Source organism: Leiobunum rupestre, chromosome 10, assembly GCF_980474605.1.
Source record: "Leiobunum rupestre chromosome 10, qqLeiRupe1.1.hap1, whole genome shotgun sequence".
In the NCBI taxonomy this organism is placed as follows: Eukaryota; Metazoa; Arthropoda; class Arachnida; order Opiliones; family Sclerosomatidae; genus Leiobunum; species Leiobunum rupestre.
The window spans coordinates 15,497,284-15,512,595 of record NC_143393.1 but is presented as its reverse complement, the minus strand read 5'-3'; the positions used below and the strand labels follow the sequence as shown (position 1 = coordinate 15,512,595).

Below are 15,312 nucleotides of genomic sequence, written 5' to 3'. Positions count from 1 at the left end.
GTGGCAATCCTGTAGTTTTATATTATTAATATCGGCTTGATTGATCCGTTTATCGATAACTTAATTTGAATTTACCTCTGATCGAGATAGTGGTCCCTTTTAATAATTAATGTTTGGTTGATATAAAGCGAGTTATTGTAGTTTCCGTAGACCGTCTGGAGTTTATTTTAGTACTATACAGAGCCATATGTTTATCCATCGAGTATTAATGATGTTTCAACCGCTTCTGATGTATTCCAACGTTCGCGGAGGTTTTGCTTAGTCTCGCGAGTTTATCCTCTTGCTAAAGTCCTTAAAACTGTTTACAAGTCGTAGAACGCTTTTTGCACGGTCAATTTCACCAATGCGTTTCTGTGTATGGCCTTTTTCGATCGTCTACTTATTTATCCGCTTTATTTTTGGACACAGAATGACGTCGCGGAGTTCGAAATCGTCGTCATGGAAACGCGTTCTGTAATAGATTGTCTTTCTTATGGGAACTGTCATGTCGCCAAACATTTTAACCAGATGGATAAGACGTAGTTCGATCTTGTAGTTAATACCGTAAAACCTTTAGCTTTTGTTATTTTGAACCTTGAGCTTTAAACAGTGTTCCGAAGTGGTAAATGTCAGGTGTCAAATAATGTGGGGAAAAGTGGTAAATACCGACATGGCGAATAATACTTTTACTGGCTAATATGCCAAATAGTGGCAAATAATTAATTTTAATAAAAATAAAAATATATTTGTGCTATTTTAGACAATTATACTGGATTAGTTGCCAGGTTTTGGGCTAGACACTCAATTATAGCACAATCTAATTATTTCTTTTGGATATTTTTCAACGATTTTTCCTCAGTTCGAATTCGTCTACTATATATATCTTTAAGGTGTTTTAATGGTTCTTTTGTGAAAAACTGAAACATTATCTCACATGAAAGTGATGCTACATATCTGAAAGATATTATTTACATCCTTTAAATGAACTTACTGATTATTAGTCACTTTTTGCCAAATTTACCACTTTTGGCCACTGACATGGACTTTATTCTAAAAAAGTGACATTTGGGTAACACTTAGTTTTCACTGGTTCTAACGCGCCAGAAAGGGTTAAAGCAAGAATCAAGTTTTTAGAAAAATTCGTTGCCAAGGCTAACCTTATAGATTTCCACCGGTTATCACATTTTTCGAACCATTTTTATTTCCTTTGCTACTTAAATTTAAAAAAAGCTTTATTTATTTTTGCCACCTAAATAAATTTTAAATGAGCTTTTTTTCGACCATTTTATCTACTTCCATTATGTTTGAGATAAAACTTTTCATTATTGGTCACCACAAAAAAATTTAATATTAGCTGTGCTGAAAAATAAAACGCAGTTTAACAAGAATTATGTTTTTAAATTCGTATAGCACATAAATGAGTTTTTTATCGGACAAAAATCGATCTATTTCAGTTCAATAGACAGAGGATATTATTTTCTTGACTAGCTTAGCGAGATAACCCGTGCGTGGTTGTAATGTCGGATAAGAACTACAAACTTAAACGAAGTTGACGATATGAGACGAATGTTATTTCGCATTCTAACCGGTCATTTAGGCGTAAACTGTAAAGCCGCTTTAGGTTCGTAGTCTGTTCGGATTGAAATAGTTTCGGGGCCCGCATCCAGGGGGCGTTCCTAAATCAATCAACCTGTCGAACTTCGCGTTATCGCGATCTTTTTTTTTGGCCAAGGTTTATAGCTAAACGCTACCACCTGATAGTCTATTCCAAGGGTGAAAGTGAAGGTACGTCTATGGACGAAGATTATCGTCCGTCCCCGCTTTGTCTCAATTGCCAGCTGACGTAGTTGGATCTCGGCCTAGCAAATAAGGACGGATCCCGCGATGGCATTTATAGCCATCTCTCTCGGCGCGCGCGGGTCGAGACACTCTGGTGACGTAGCGTGATGGCTTAAACCGTCATTCAATGTCACGCGGACCCCTCACGTGCGGACCAACTCGGGGATAGGACTGACTTATGGATTTTGATGGAGGGGATGAAAAAATCTCCGGATGGTAAGGAGCCTCCCAGTCGCTTGTCAACCGGCGCTACCTGAAATCTCGTTAATTTCGCTATTTGGCGCGGATAATGCTCGGTCACGATCATCTGTCTTTTAGCGTCCCCCTTCCTACGGCGTGCATTGCTAATGGTCCTTGTTGACGACAGAGAGCCGCGACTGATCTCCATGTGGATTTTACTTGTTTCCAAGATTACAGTATATACGTAGCGGAAAAGGACTTGGGTTTCGTGTAATACATTTTGTTTTCACTCTTGCTCAACACGAGCACTCAGCTTTGGGTTCTGTTCGTATTTATTGTTTGTTAGTGTAGGTCATTTTCGAATTTTTCGAGCCTGGTGTTTTGGCCAATTTTCGAGCGTCATGTTTTGGCTAATTTTCGAGCCTGATGTTTTGGCCAATTTTCGAGCCTGATGTTTTTTTTCCGTTTTTAGAGCCTGATGTTTTGGCCATTTTTCGAGCCTGAAGTTTTGGTCAATTTTCGAGTCTGATGTTTGGGCCATTTTTCGAGCCTGATGTTTTGGCCATTTTTCGAGCTTGATGATTGGCTAATTTTCAAGCCTGATGTTTTGGTCAATTTTCGAGTCTGATGTTTGGGCCATTTTTCGAGCTTGATGATTGGCTAATTTTCAAGCCTGATGTTTGGGCCATTTTTCGAGCTTGATGATTGGCTAATTTTCAAGCCTGATGTTTGGGCCATTTTTCGAGCCTGATGTTTTGGCCAATTTTCGAGTCTGATGTTTTGGCTAATTTTCGAGCCTGGTGTTTGGGACAATTTTCGAGCCTGATGTTTTGGCCTTTTTTCACTTCTACATGCACAATTATAAAACAATAAATAAACAGTCTATATAATTAATAAGGGTATGATTAATCTGTACACGTGATTGTAGTTCTAACTAAAACATGTTTCAATTTTCTATCAAGTGATAGATTTTTCGTGGAACTGCAACATTCGGGCGATTGTTTCGCTGATAGCTTTCGTTTTATTTCATCTTGTCAGAGCGTGCGGGATCGGAGGTAGCCTTCGTAAGCTACAGCGGGTTCTTCTTCGGTTGCTAGGCGACGGACTGTTCCTAAAAATGTAAAAAGCCCTTTTCCCCGGGTTGGGCTCTCAGCTGTTTTGACAGCTAAACACACATTCTTATCGAAAGGAAAAGTTTCGCCCGTTCGTAAGGCTTGAAATTTGTTTGGGAAAATGATTGGTGGCGCTCGTTGCCGACATCAACGTCCTCCGTTACGAAACAAATTTTCTTTTCCCGCGAATTTCGCGGAATCAGACAGACCTGAAGTCGCCGAGGCTTAAGTAATAAGGCTATCCCACTCTCATTTTTTACTTCATCCATTTCTGGGGTTTACCATGCGGGACCGGACGCGTTTTCAGGGGGTATTAACTTCTTTCACGTTGTTTCCCCCCACTTTTTAATGACAGCTTCCGGTAGAGTTTTGACAAGTGCCTATCAAGGCGAGTAGGAGTGGCTTGACAAGTTGATTAATGTCAATGTCTAAAAACGCAAAAACCTTTTTATTTTCAAGGGGCGTTTATTTTTCACAATGATATTTAATCCGCCGTACGCGTTTTTCTCCCTGAGTTTGTTCGCACTCGCAATGCTTGTAACTTTAATATTGCATAGTGTGTTCAGTATTTGAGATTCTGGATGATCTACAGATGTTTTCCATATTTTGTTATTGTCCAGTTATTCTGCGGGTGGGCTTTTTTTAACGGGTTTTTTGTATTGCGGATGCTCAATGTTTAATGGGCTTTTTCGTATTGCGGGTGGGCATTTTCTAACGGGGTTTTCGTATTGCGGGTGGGCATTTTCTAACGGGGTTTTCGTATTGCGGGTGAGCATTTTCTAACGGGTTTTTGTGTTGCGGATGGTCAATTTCTAACGGGCTTTTTCGAATTGCAGGTGGGCATTTTCTAATGGGCTTTTTCGTATTGCGGGTGGGCATTTTCTACGAATTTTTCGTATTGCGGGTGGGCATTTTCTACGAATTTTTCGTATTGCGGGTGGGCATTTTCTACGAATTTTTCGTATTGCAGGTGGGCATTTTCTAACGAATTTTTCGTATTGCGGGTGGGCATTTTCTAACGGGGTTTTCGTATTGCGGGTGAGCATTTTCTAACGGGTTTTTTGTGTTGCGGATGGTCAATTTCTAACGGGCTTTTTCGAATTGCAGGTGGGCATTTTCTAATGGGCTTTTTCGTATTGCAGGTGGGCATTTTCTAACGAATTTTTCGTATTGCGGGTGGGCATATTCTAACGGGTTTTCGTATTGCGGGTGGGCATTTTCTAATGGGGTTTTCGTATTGCGGGTGGGCATTTTCTAATGGGGTTTTCGTATTGTGGGTGAGCATTTTCTAATGGGCTTTTTCGTATGGCGAGTGGGCATTTTCTAACGGTTTTTCATGTTGCGGATGGTCATTTCCTAACGGGTTTTTCGTAATACCAGTGGGGATTTTCTAACCACTTTTAGTTTTAGTACGTAGGTTTCCCAGCTCTACTCCGGACGGACATTTACTTCGATTACTCATCTAGTATTTTTTAAATACCCACACACGTTTATTCAACGATATTTTCAAGCTCACAGTTAATTTAGAAACCATTAAATGAAGCAATCATCAAGCGTTCTTAGAAATGGAATATATGCTTTAATTTGCCCCGATTTCCCGCTCATCATAGCGGTTGAATAAAAGTTTCGCTTGTGAACTTTAATTGCCCTTAATAAAGGCGCAGAATGGCAGTTCCTTATTTCGCAAATTCGGGGAGGAAACGCGCAACCTCGGAGGTCTCGGAACACTAATAAAAAATAAGAATTTTCGCTGAAGGTGAAATTACTCGTGTTTCGGAAGATAAACAATAGAGGGGGTAATTAAGTTTCTTTGGCTTTGTTAGTAAACTGGGAAATAATTGGTATACGGGATTGTGCAGTCTGTATTTATGAAGACGGAACGATTGCTGTTGACAGAAGGGCGAACGAGAGAGAAAAAAACTCGGGCTGGAAATTATTTGGCTTCGTTTCAAATAACGGCCGCCCCCTGGCGGTACCCTTCCAAATTAGCTTTTAGGCAACTCGCCAGGCAGCGAAATACCCCTTTGTACGTTGTTTCTTTGATGAAATAACACAATCGACGTGGATCCTATTCTAGTAATTAATGTTTTTATTCCGACTCATTTCGGCGTATGAATCACAAGAGCCTCCCCATCTTGCGTTTTCTTCCCCATAAATGGCGCCCAGCCTTTTTGGTGCATTTTTCAAGGGCTTCCTGTTATGGTTGCGGATCAAATTGTGTATAGTCGAGGTGGGTGTAGGCGTTCAGACGCCATCTATGGTGATGCAATCTAATTGCGTATATCGGTCGTAAAATGAACTTTGAGTTGGAAGGGTGTGTTTCCGCTTCCAAACTAAGTAACATAGTTCGCCTTTGGTTGTCCTAGTTCCGCTAGCGGAAACATTGACGGTTTTTTTTTAGGAAATTATTTCCGATACTTTACATGGACCAATAATCTAGAAGAATTTAGTTGTGCCGTGTTCATGACACGGTAGGCGTCGCCTAAGTGCCTTAACAATTCCATTTAACTTAGAATGCATTAAAGTACCTTAGTATTAGTCTCTGGTACAACCCTAGCCTATTTCCCAGCAAATGTTCGTCTGCTTTATAATCACAAAACTTAAATCTAACATTGTAAGTCGAAAGCAGTCTAACCAAGTGCTCAGAAATTGACATCAGCAACTAAACGTTTGCTCTAACTGAATTAAAATATGCGAGAGGTTGGACGTATAGAAAAAATGAATAGCCAAATCCAGTGCATTTTTTGGATTATCCCCTGGATATTTGGGATTTTCCACCCTGGATTTTTGGGATTTTAAACCCTGCATTTTTGAGATTTTCCACCCTCGATTTTTGTGATTTTGTGGATTTTTCTGAGATTTTCTGTATTTTTAAAAAAAAATCCAAAATCAGTGGATGATTACTTCGTAAATTAAAGATTATTCTGAATTTCCGGTATTTCATTATCCTGCTTTGTTTTTAAACAGACAAGCGTTAGATTTTGGGTTTCGTCTGACCTTGCCGTTAGACACGTAGAATTCGTATTTAACCTTATGGTTGTAACGGCTTCAAATCCGTTTGAAAGAGGTAAAGGTTAGCTGTTTTAAAAATAAATTTCGGTGTATAGTTTACTTTCATTTTACGGCGTGCTAAACTTCGGCTGTTTACGCGAACGTTTCTCCATCTGCAATGCTTAATTATAGGTACTGGCTTTGGCCGCAGATGCAAAATGTCAAGAATAAAGTGTTAGTTTGCGAAAATAAACAAAATGAAATTGGCCTTGTTAAAGAGCTTAGTAACCTAAAGCCTTCACCTGATTGAAACTTTCTTATTTATTTGTCAAATGTTTTTAATCGATTATCGAAAAGCGTGGTTTAGCCCTAAGTGGGGTGGTGGAGTGGTTAGCACTCTCGCCAGCTTGTAGTACTGGGTGAAAACCTGGAACCACTCTTTCAGTGTAGTGTTTGTAAGTTCACTCCCTGCTATAGTCAGTTGCAGGCTTAGAAAGACAAAATATATAGTAAAGTCGAGGCAAGGATACCTCAGACCATTTCCGGCCAGTCGACCGCGCGTAATTTAAATTTGACCACTTTACGGTCAATTTCAAATTTCGTGAGTTTCATCGTTTTTTCGCGCCATCTAGGAATCGAAATTGGAATCTATTTTTTAATTTCATGTTGTCACGAGTTTAATTACTGAATGCAGTTAAAGAAGGTTCGATAATTAAAGCTCCAAATATTTTAAATAGCCCAAGAGGTTACTATAAAAAGCACGATAAAGGTTTATTGTTAACAAGTAAAGATAAAAACATAATTTTAAACGTCTATAGCTCATTAATACAACGTTACCCCAAAGAAAGCGTGGTAACTATTTTAAAAGAAACTGCCGATTTAACTGGTAAGACGTAGAAATAAATTAACAAAATTAAATAATTATAAATACTATTTTAAATTTAAGAATGATAGGAATGCCTTATCTTTTAAATTTCGGTCTCTAGATGGCGCTAAAAGACGACAAAAAGAGCAAAATTCGAATTTGACCGTAAAATGGCCAAATTCAAATTTCGCGCGGTGGAATGACCGGAAACGATCTGAGGTATCCTTGTGCCGATTGTACTATATATTTTGTCTTTCTTAGCCTGCAACTCACTATAGTTAGTTGTGTGGTTCCTTGGGTATAAGCTTAGCTAAAAAAAGGTTTATAATTATTTCACGTAAGTATGTCAGTCTTCTTCGTGATAGAACGCTACAGCTCTTACTTGGCGGTTGACGGCTAGGACGACTGACCAGTAAATATCAAATATAATCTATAGGGCAATTCTATATAAAAGAACGTACGTCATTGGTCAGTTGGCTCTCAGCAGATACTTAATTGTGTGTACAGATAGTTTGAGTTTTTTATTTACGTCATATGTCACCTATGACGTCATTAAATAATTCAGTTCTACCATTTAGATATTAAAAATTAAAATATTTGGACTATTAGACCTGTTATTCCACCAATATTTGGGCCTGTATTCGACGAATATTCAGCATCTTATTCAACGAATATTCGATAAGGTAGTATTTGCGTAAACCTAACTATTCGGTATTTGGTTTGAAAACTACTATTCGTCTCGGTATTTGATTAGAAAATTTTTGAGTACTCGATATTCGTCTTGATAGGCTAAAAGTGCTATTCGTCCAGCCTTACTATTTATCCATATGTTTACACAAGTGTTGCTGAAATACGGTGTATGTTATTCAAATACTTACGGCATCTCAATACCAAGTGGTTAAATCGCATATAATATCTGAATAACTATGATTTTTAGAAATATATGTATCCAGTATCTAATAGTATAGTTCAAGGTACGTGTGTATGAATTTTCAAAGCTTTATAACAATTCCTAACAATCACGGTGTTTTTTATTACCATGCGTTCACACTGACGCGAAAAAGGGGTAAAAAACTAAACCCTAAACAAATTTGAAAAAGACATCTTAAAACCTAAAAGTACCAATAGTCAAAAACTGATTAAAAAGTAATTAAAATAACCAAAATTTCCAACGGTAGACCAATTTCGCTCTATTTGGGGCGACTAACTAAACCGAAAAGATAAGCTAAGCCTAATCATTAAAAATTGCAAACCTCGTTGCGTAGCAACGGAAAACCGAATAGAGGGATAGTGATGAATAATAAAATATAAGAAAGGTGAATTTAATATGAGCTGCCTAAGGCGTGTTTGGCCGTTCTTTACATTGGTTAAAAATTAATTTAATTAAAAATAATGAAAATTACGGTTTGTTCTAATGCTAAGATATAGGGAATCTTCCATCTCTAAAGTTTGCTCACTTTATCCCAAATCTCATACGAATTATGTATTTAGAGGGTAATTACACTTAAACATTTAAGAAACCAATAAAGTAAGGACCACCTCTAGGCGATTCTTTACGCAAGAGATTTCTTTAAGTTGCTCATTTTTCTCGTTAGATGCGCTTACCTTTTCGGGTATGACGTCTATTTTACGTCACTATGAATCCATACCTCTACTTGGAATGCTTATCCTGGCGTATCGCGTATGGTAAGATCACTCTGACGGCTTTGGCCCCGCCTACGAGAGAAAAAATCGCCTCTGCACGCGCTCCCCTCTCACTTTGTTGTTTTTTAAGTTAACATAGTGACGTCAAAAAAAAACAGCAGCCACATCGAGAAGCAAATCTGCCGCGATAAGCATTCCAAGTAGAGATATGGATTCCCGAAGGTAGCTATAGACTTTTGATATAGCTCGCGCTTTAAGATATATTTAGAATTTTTAAGTTCGAGAGCTTTATTTTGAAACCTAACTAAATTCTAGATGTAATATGGAGAGCGAAATAATTAGTTAGATTTTAAAATTATATCCGAAAATTATGGAACCGCTAAATTTTAATCAAACGCCAGAAACAGTTAAAGGCTAATTTAAGGTTTTAAAAGCATTAGGTATTAATTTTATAGCGTATGAACTCGGGTTCCCTTCGATCAGAAAGCCAGGTGGCTAGCCTTCACTCAACGAACAGGAGAATATCATAACGCGTTTAGCTCACGCAAAGCCGATCAGGTGAATGGTCTTACGGAGTTGCCACTAGCTTAGCGCGGTACTGAACTCTACCGCCTCATTCTATCCGCCCTCTTTAAGGCCCTGTTCGGACCTTTCATATCTTTAGCGCCGCGGCTTAGACCAGTATTTATATCAGCGTCTGATAAAGGGTTTTCATCACAGAAAAAATGACACAACGCAAAAATAATCTGTAAATTCTGGTTTTCGTAAGATCAAAAACGCCATAAAGGTGACCTACAACGCCAAATTTCCCCGTTAGGTCTAATGCAATATTTGTGGCGTTTTTCCTAAAGAAAACTAACCTTTAAGCCTAAAGGATATTTTTGCTTCGACAATCACTCTCGTGGAGGTTTTGGCACTAGTGAAAAGTAAGATTTAGGCCTAACGGGGATTTTTGCATCTACCCTCACTGTCGTGGCGTTTTGGCACTAGTGGAAACTAAGCTTTAGGCCTAACGGGGATTTTTGCGTCTACCTTCACTGTCGTGACCTTTTGGCACTAGTGGAAACTAAGCTTTAGGCCTAACGGGGATTTTTGCGTCTACCTTCACTGTCGTGGCCTTTTGGCACTAGTGGAAACTAAGCTTTAGGCCTAACGGGGATTTTTGCGTCTACCTTCACTGTCGTGGCCTTTTGGCACTAGTGGAAACTAAGCTTTAGGCCTAACGGGGATTTTTGCGCCTACCTTCACTGTCGTGGCCTTTTGGCACTAGTGGAAACTAAGATTTAGGCTTAAAGGAGATTTGGCGTCTACCCTCACTGTTGTGGCCTTTTGGCACTAATGGAAACTAAGCTTTAGGCTTAAAGGAGATTTTTGCGTCTACCCTTACTGTCGTGGCGTTTAGGCACTAGTGGAAACTAATCTTTAGGCCTAACGGGGATTTTTGCGTCTACCCTCACTGTCGTGGTCTTTTGGCACTAGTGGAAACTAAGCTTTAGGCCTAAAAGAGATTTTTGCGTCTACCCTCACTGTCGTGGCCTTTTGGCACTAGTGGAAACTAAGCTTTAGGCCTAAAAGAGATTTTTGCGTCTACCCTCACTGTCGTGGCCTTTTGGCACTAGTGGAAACTAAGCTTTAGGCCTAAAGGAGATTTTTGCGTCTACCCTCACTGTCGTGGCCTTTTGGCACTAGTGGAAACTAAGCTTTAGGCCTAAAGGAGATTTTTGCGTCTACCCTCACTGTCGTGGCCTTTTGGCACTAGTGGAAACTAAGCTTTAGGCCTAAAGGGGATTTTTGGCGTCGACACTCGTGGCATTTTCCCTCCAGTTAAACCAACATTTAATTTACCGACAGTTTTAGATGTTTCTGCAGGATACGTAACTATCGGTGGAGGCAAACACGTTCCACCTACGAGTGTAAATTAGTTGAACTAATAAACAGTTAATTGAAGAGAAGATTTCGAATGGGTACTTCATTTTCGAAAATTCGGGTAGCACTCTAAATAGTGCGAATGCGACACGAGCGTCCCTGCCCAAAGTCGGGGCGTTCGCCATTTCTGGCTTGTATATTTTTCGAGCCATTTGGTCTAAATCCAATTTTGAGACAGTTCGGCCGTCGGCCCTTTCTTAATTGACGTAATTCCGTCGGCCTTGGCAGCGCTCGAGCCCACTTCTAATGGATATTCCCGGACTCGTTGACACGGGGCTCCCCCTCCACGTTCGGGCTCAACCGCCGCCTGGCGGTGATTAAAGGAACCGGAAGCGACGGGCATTTTAGCGCGTTACCCCCGGCCCGTAACTCTATTTGGAGTAGAGCGTCCCACTGCGGGGCTCGCCGCTCGAAACGAATAAATTACGCAAACTAAACGCTCGAAGCCTCCTAATTCAACTCTGTTGTCGGGAAATTAATCTGTAGTCGATGTTTATTGCCATTGCTAGAGGGCGCCACCGTCCGCTCTTCGTTGGCCATTTTGGAGGATATTTATTTGGACTATATAGACTGGCCGTTTCGCGGCTTATTACTCGGCGGAGCGCCGTGATTCCGAAAAGCGTCTCTAGCTGGTCGCGTCGCCTCTTCAAAATACGACCTCGTAACCAACCTTGCCCGCGCCCGGATGGACTAAACCCGGATCGTATCTCGCGACAGTTTGGTCCCCTCCTCTATTACTCGAGGTGGCCGATGCTGCGTTTGAAGGGAGTTAGGAAGTTAAGGTCTTTGGCCTGGTAGCGGCTCATTTACTTTTGATTCAACCAGCGCCCATTATGACGGTGTAGAATGAGTTAATACGTTGTTCATTAAACGCTATAGTTTGTTACCTCCTTTGTTAATTACTAGTTGCAACGATTTTACGAGATAAGTTTTTCCATCCTCGTAACAAGAATGCGGTTATTTACGTTTAGGGAGAATGACAATACGATGGGATCTTGGTCCAGGTTTCCTCTGGCACTAAAGGGGGGGGGGTGAAAAACGTCACTGGTGTGTACTTCAAATTGACAAATCACACTAATATTAAAGCTAAATTGGCGCTTTTGGACAAATTTAAGAACTGAATTTAGATCTCGGCGTTTAAATAAAAAATAACCACTTATTTTATTTTTATCCATAACCTACAATTACCATGTAGGTTTATCATGTTGTTTATCCAAATAAACAGTTAACCAAATTATTTACGATTAATAGAAATTTTGTCAGTTAATTTATCTGTTACGCTAAGCTCTAGAACTGATTAACACAGTTAATTGCTGTAGGCTTCTCACATGTTGAAATTTATTTGTGATTATTCTGAAATTTAAGTGTCATTCCATAAATTTGATTGTTAATCTAAAATTGATGATAAAATTAGCTAATTTTATCATCCTTTGCATTGCAGTCCATAGGTGGTTCCTTTTAACGTTATCTAAAATTGAAATGCAGTACTTTCAATTTGATTGTGAAGTGGAACAGTTCTTAACTTTCAGATTTTAATATTAATTTTATTATTGCGCAAGATAAGGGTCCAATTGGTTTTTAAAGTAGAATTAACCCCTATTATTATATTAGGGAACCAGTGTGATATCGGGCTGGTTTGATTTTTTAAGGAGGAAGGAGTGTAAGTGCGATTGGAAGCGACGCTAGAAACCGTCCTAACATACAAATAAATAAATCCGCTATTTGTTCGTTTAAAATGTTGTTTTCCTCGTGTCGACATTACCTACACAAATTAACTCAACGTATTTAACTTAATCTTTAACTTAGTTTATATTTAGTATTTTTCATCCACTTCGGTCGCGTGTTAGAATCCGGATTGTTAGCCGAACTGTGTACCAGTTTGTGTTGTCGTTGGAAAGTTTCTCCGAGTTTCGAATCCAATCGGTATCTTTAATAGAAGGGTTGTCGTTGGGCGAATCAATCTGTCAGCGCGCACCCCACCTATCGGCGGACGCTCGAAGTAACTGAGGAGAGATTTCGACTCTATTTTTTAGGACCTAGGCTACCCCGTAGCCGCGAAGTTGACACCCGCCGGATATTTCGGCCACTAAGATCGAGGTCGTGACTGTACCGTCTCCTTAGGTTTCGGGCGTGGTGGCGGCTGAGGTCTTCTCTTTAACCCCCGACGTGGGTCTTTGGCGGGGCCCTTTTCTGGGAGACAAATTAGAAACGTACACACCCCTTTGTCAAACAAGCGTTCTAGCCGCTTTTCGCCACTCTTATAACAGCGGACGAGCACGAGTTTCCCAGCCATTCTTTCCATCAACCAAAGAAACTCCCCGCCCGCGCTAGATCGCGTGCGCTAGCTCATCCTTCTTCTCTGCCGGCTCTCTTTTCTTCATATACCTATTTCTCCATCTTCGATTTCTTGACTTGGACTTTGACTTCTATTCTTCGCGATCCCCTTCTTTTCAATGGGGCTTTGTTAACTCCAATCCCCGCCAGGGGGCCGCCTCGCGTCACATTTTGCTTCCTTCGTCCTCCCGTTGTTGTTATCCGTCCTAGAGTTATTTTATTTCGGAATTGGAACTTTTTCTAGGGTTCTCTATTATTATATACCGGCGTATTGGGGGGGGGATAGTCTACCTCTTATTCGGTAAGGAATAGAATAGTCCGTCCACTCAATGTCGTCCGCGCTTGCCATGTTTGTCAATGTTCACCCTTCTTAACCCGCCACCCCCCTGTTATTGTTGTATTGATTCAAAGTAGGGTTCGATTCGTTATGGAAGTTTATTTTACGGGAGAAATTTTCAACATCACGTGGCGTGTTTAAATTGCCATTTTTTATACCGTTAACGATACCCTAATTAACTCTAGATTATTTAAATATTACTAAAAGTGTATAACATATCTCTTACTACGCTATAAAAATTAAAATTTACTAGCGGATGTCTACACCGCGTCACGGCTAGAATTTTACCAACCGTATTATTTTTGATAACCACGTAAAATTTTTAAAATTACACTGCGTAGGAGTATGTACTAATTAATGTATTAATTTACCGATTTGATGCATTTCACCTCTCAAAATGTTTTTTGTAAAATCAACGGAAGCCCGCGAAGGCACATGTTTCACACCATTTACTCCATCAGTAAAATGAAACAAATACTTCACATGTGAGAGATATATTATACACTTTTAATATTACACAGGGTTGACATGGCTCCGGAAAAACTTGGTAAAATATATTGAAAATTGTTCAGGGTAAACTGGGAAATTTAAGAATTAGCAAAAAAGTCAGGGAAATTAAATTAAAGTTGGAAAACATTTTACAAGTTAAAACAAAAAAAGCTTAATTTTGCTTTAAAGTCGAGAGAATATTTTTAGAAATTGTTACGGAAAGTGCGTAGAATTTGATTAAAAAAATATGTAACTTAAAAAAATCACACTTTTATTGTTATAAATGAAAGAATAGAGAGTAGGCTAGTGTCGTGACCTTTGACACCCTGGCTTCTTCGGTGGTTCGATTTGAAAGCGTCCATTATAAGGGGTCAATACTGCAACAAAATGTTTTTCGAAGGAGAAGAAAGTGATTCGATAGTGAAGTCTAATAGGCTAGCAGCGTGTTCTCCCTCTCCGTAATGGTTGGGGCTATTCAATCTCGAGAAACTGTAGCTTACCTTTAGAATGTTGTAAAGGTATATAGTGTCGACTGAATTGGCTTTACAAAACATATTGTAAGTAAGCTCCGGGAGGAAGGGCAGATTTCGGAGCCTGGCCCTCACCCTGAATAGAGTGACGAAAAGAGAGAAAAAAGCGCGTCAAATCGTTCTTTGATGCTTTTTCCGAGTCCTAACAGCCGTTTTCCCATTTCCAACTTCTTCCCCAATTCTCTCGCTTTCTATCCTTTCCCATCCGCAGCGACGATGCCGAAAAATATCCTTTAGGCTGACGACATTTCCCAGCTTATTGCTTCGATACGATAGTGGCCTTACACCCTTACGTACACGCCCTGGTCGAAAATTCCTCTTACCAAGCTCTGACTTACTAAATCTTCAAGGCCTTATTCGCGTTCTTTTTAAGGTTTTGTTTCAATTCAGATCCATGCTGTTTTGGCAATATTTTAACTTGGAAATTGGTAATTACTCACGATAATCTGTAAATGTGGCTTACTTTGTTTTAAATGCAACCCGAAAATTCATCAAATTTTAATTAAAAAATTAACATGAAAATTAACCAAGGTTTCCTTTAAAAAATATCCGAACGTTAACCAAAGTTTTCCTTAAAATAATACCCCAATTTATCAAATTTTAATTTTTAAAATGGCCCAAAAACTCAACCTAATTTTAATTTAAAAAATGGGCCGAAAATTCATAAAATTTAATTTAAAAAATGGGCCGAAAATTCATAAAATTTAATTTAAAAAATGGGCCGAAAATTCATAAAATTTAATTTAAAAAATGGGCCGAAAATTAACCAATATTAATTTAAAAAATCACCTGAAAATTTAGCAATTTTCCCTTTAAAATATTACCCCAACATTCACCAAATTTCCGTTTAAAATATTACCCCAACATTCACCAAATTTCCGTTTAAAATATTATCCCACATTCAACAAATTTGGCTTTAAACAATTACTCGTACATTCACTAACTTTCCATTTAAAAAATGAGCCAAAAATTCAAAAAAATTCCCTCCAGAAAAATACTCGAACAATCACAAAATTTTCCTTTTAAAAATTACCCCTACATTCACCAAAGGTTTCGTTTAAAAATAACATGAAATTTCACCGAAGT

The 15,312-nt window shown here is 39.1% G+C and overlaps 1 protein-coding gene across 2 annotated transcripts in view; it reads left to right on the top strand.

The window, feature by feature from the left end:
- LOC149924824 (uncharacterized) overlaps positions 1 to 15,312 on the top strand; it is a 557,796-nt gene that overhangs the window by 308,529 nt on the left and 233,955 nt on the right. The gene's annotated exons all lie outside the window — the stretch shown is intronic.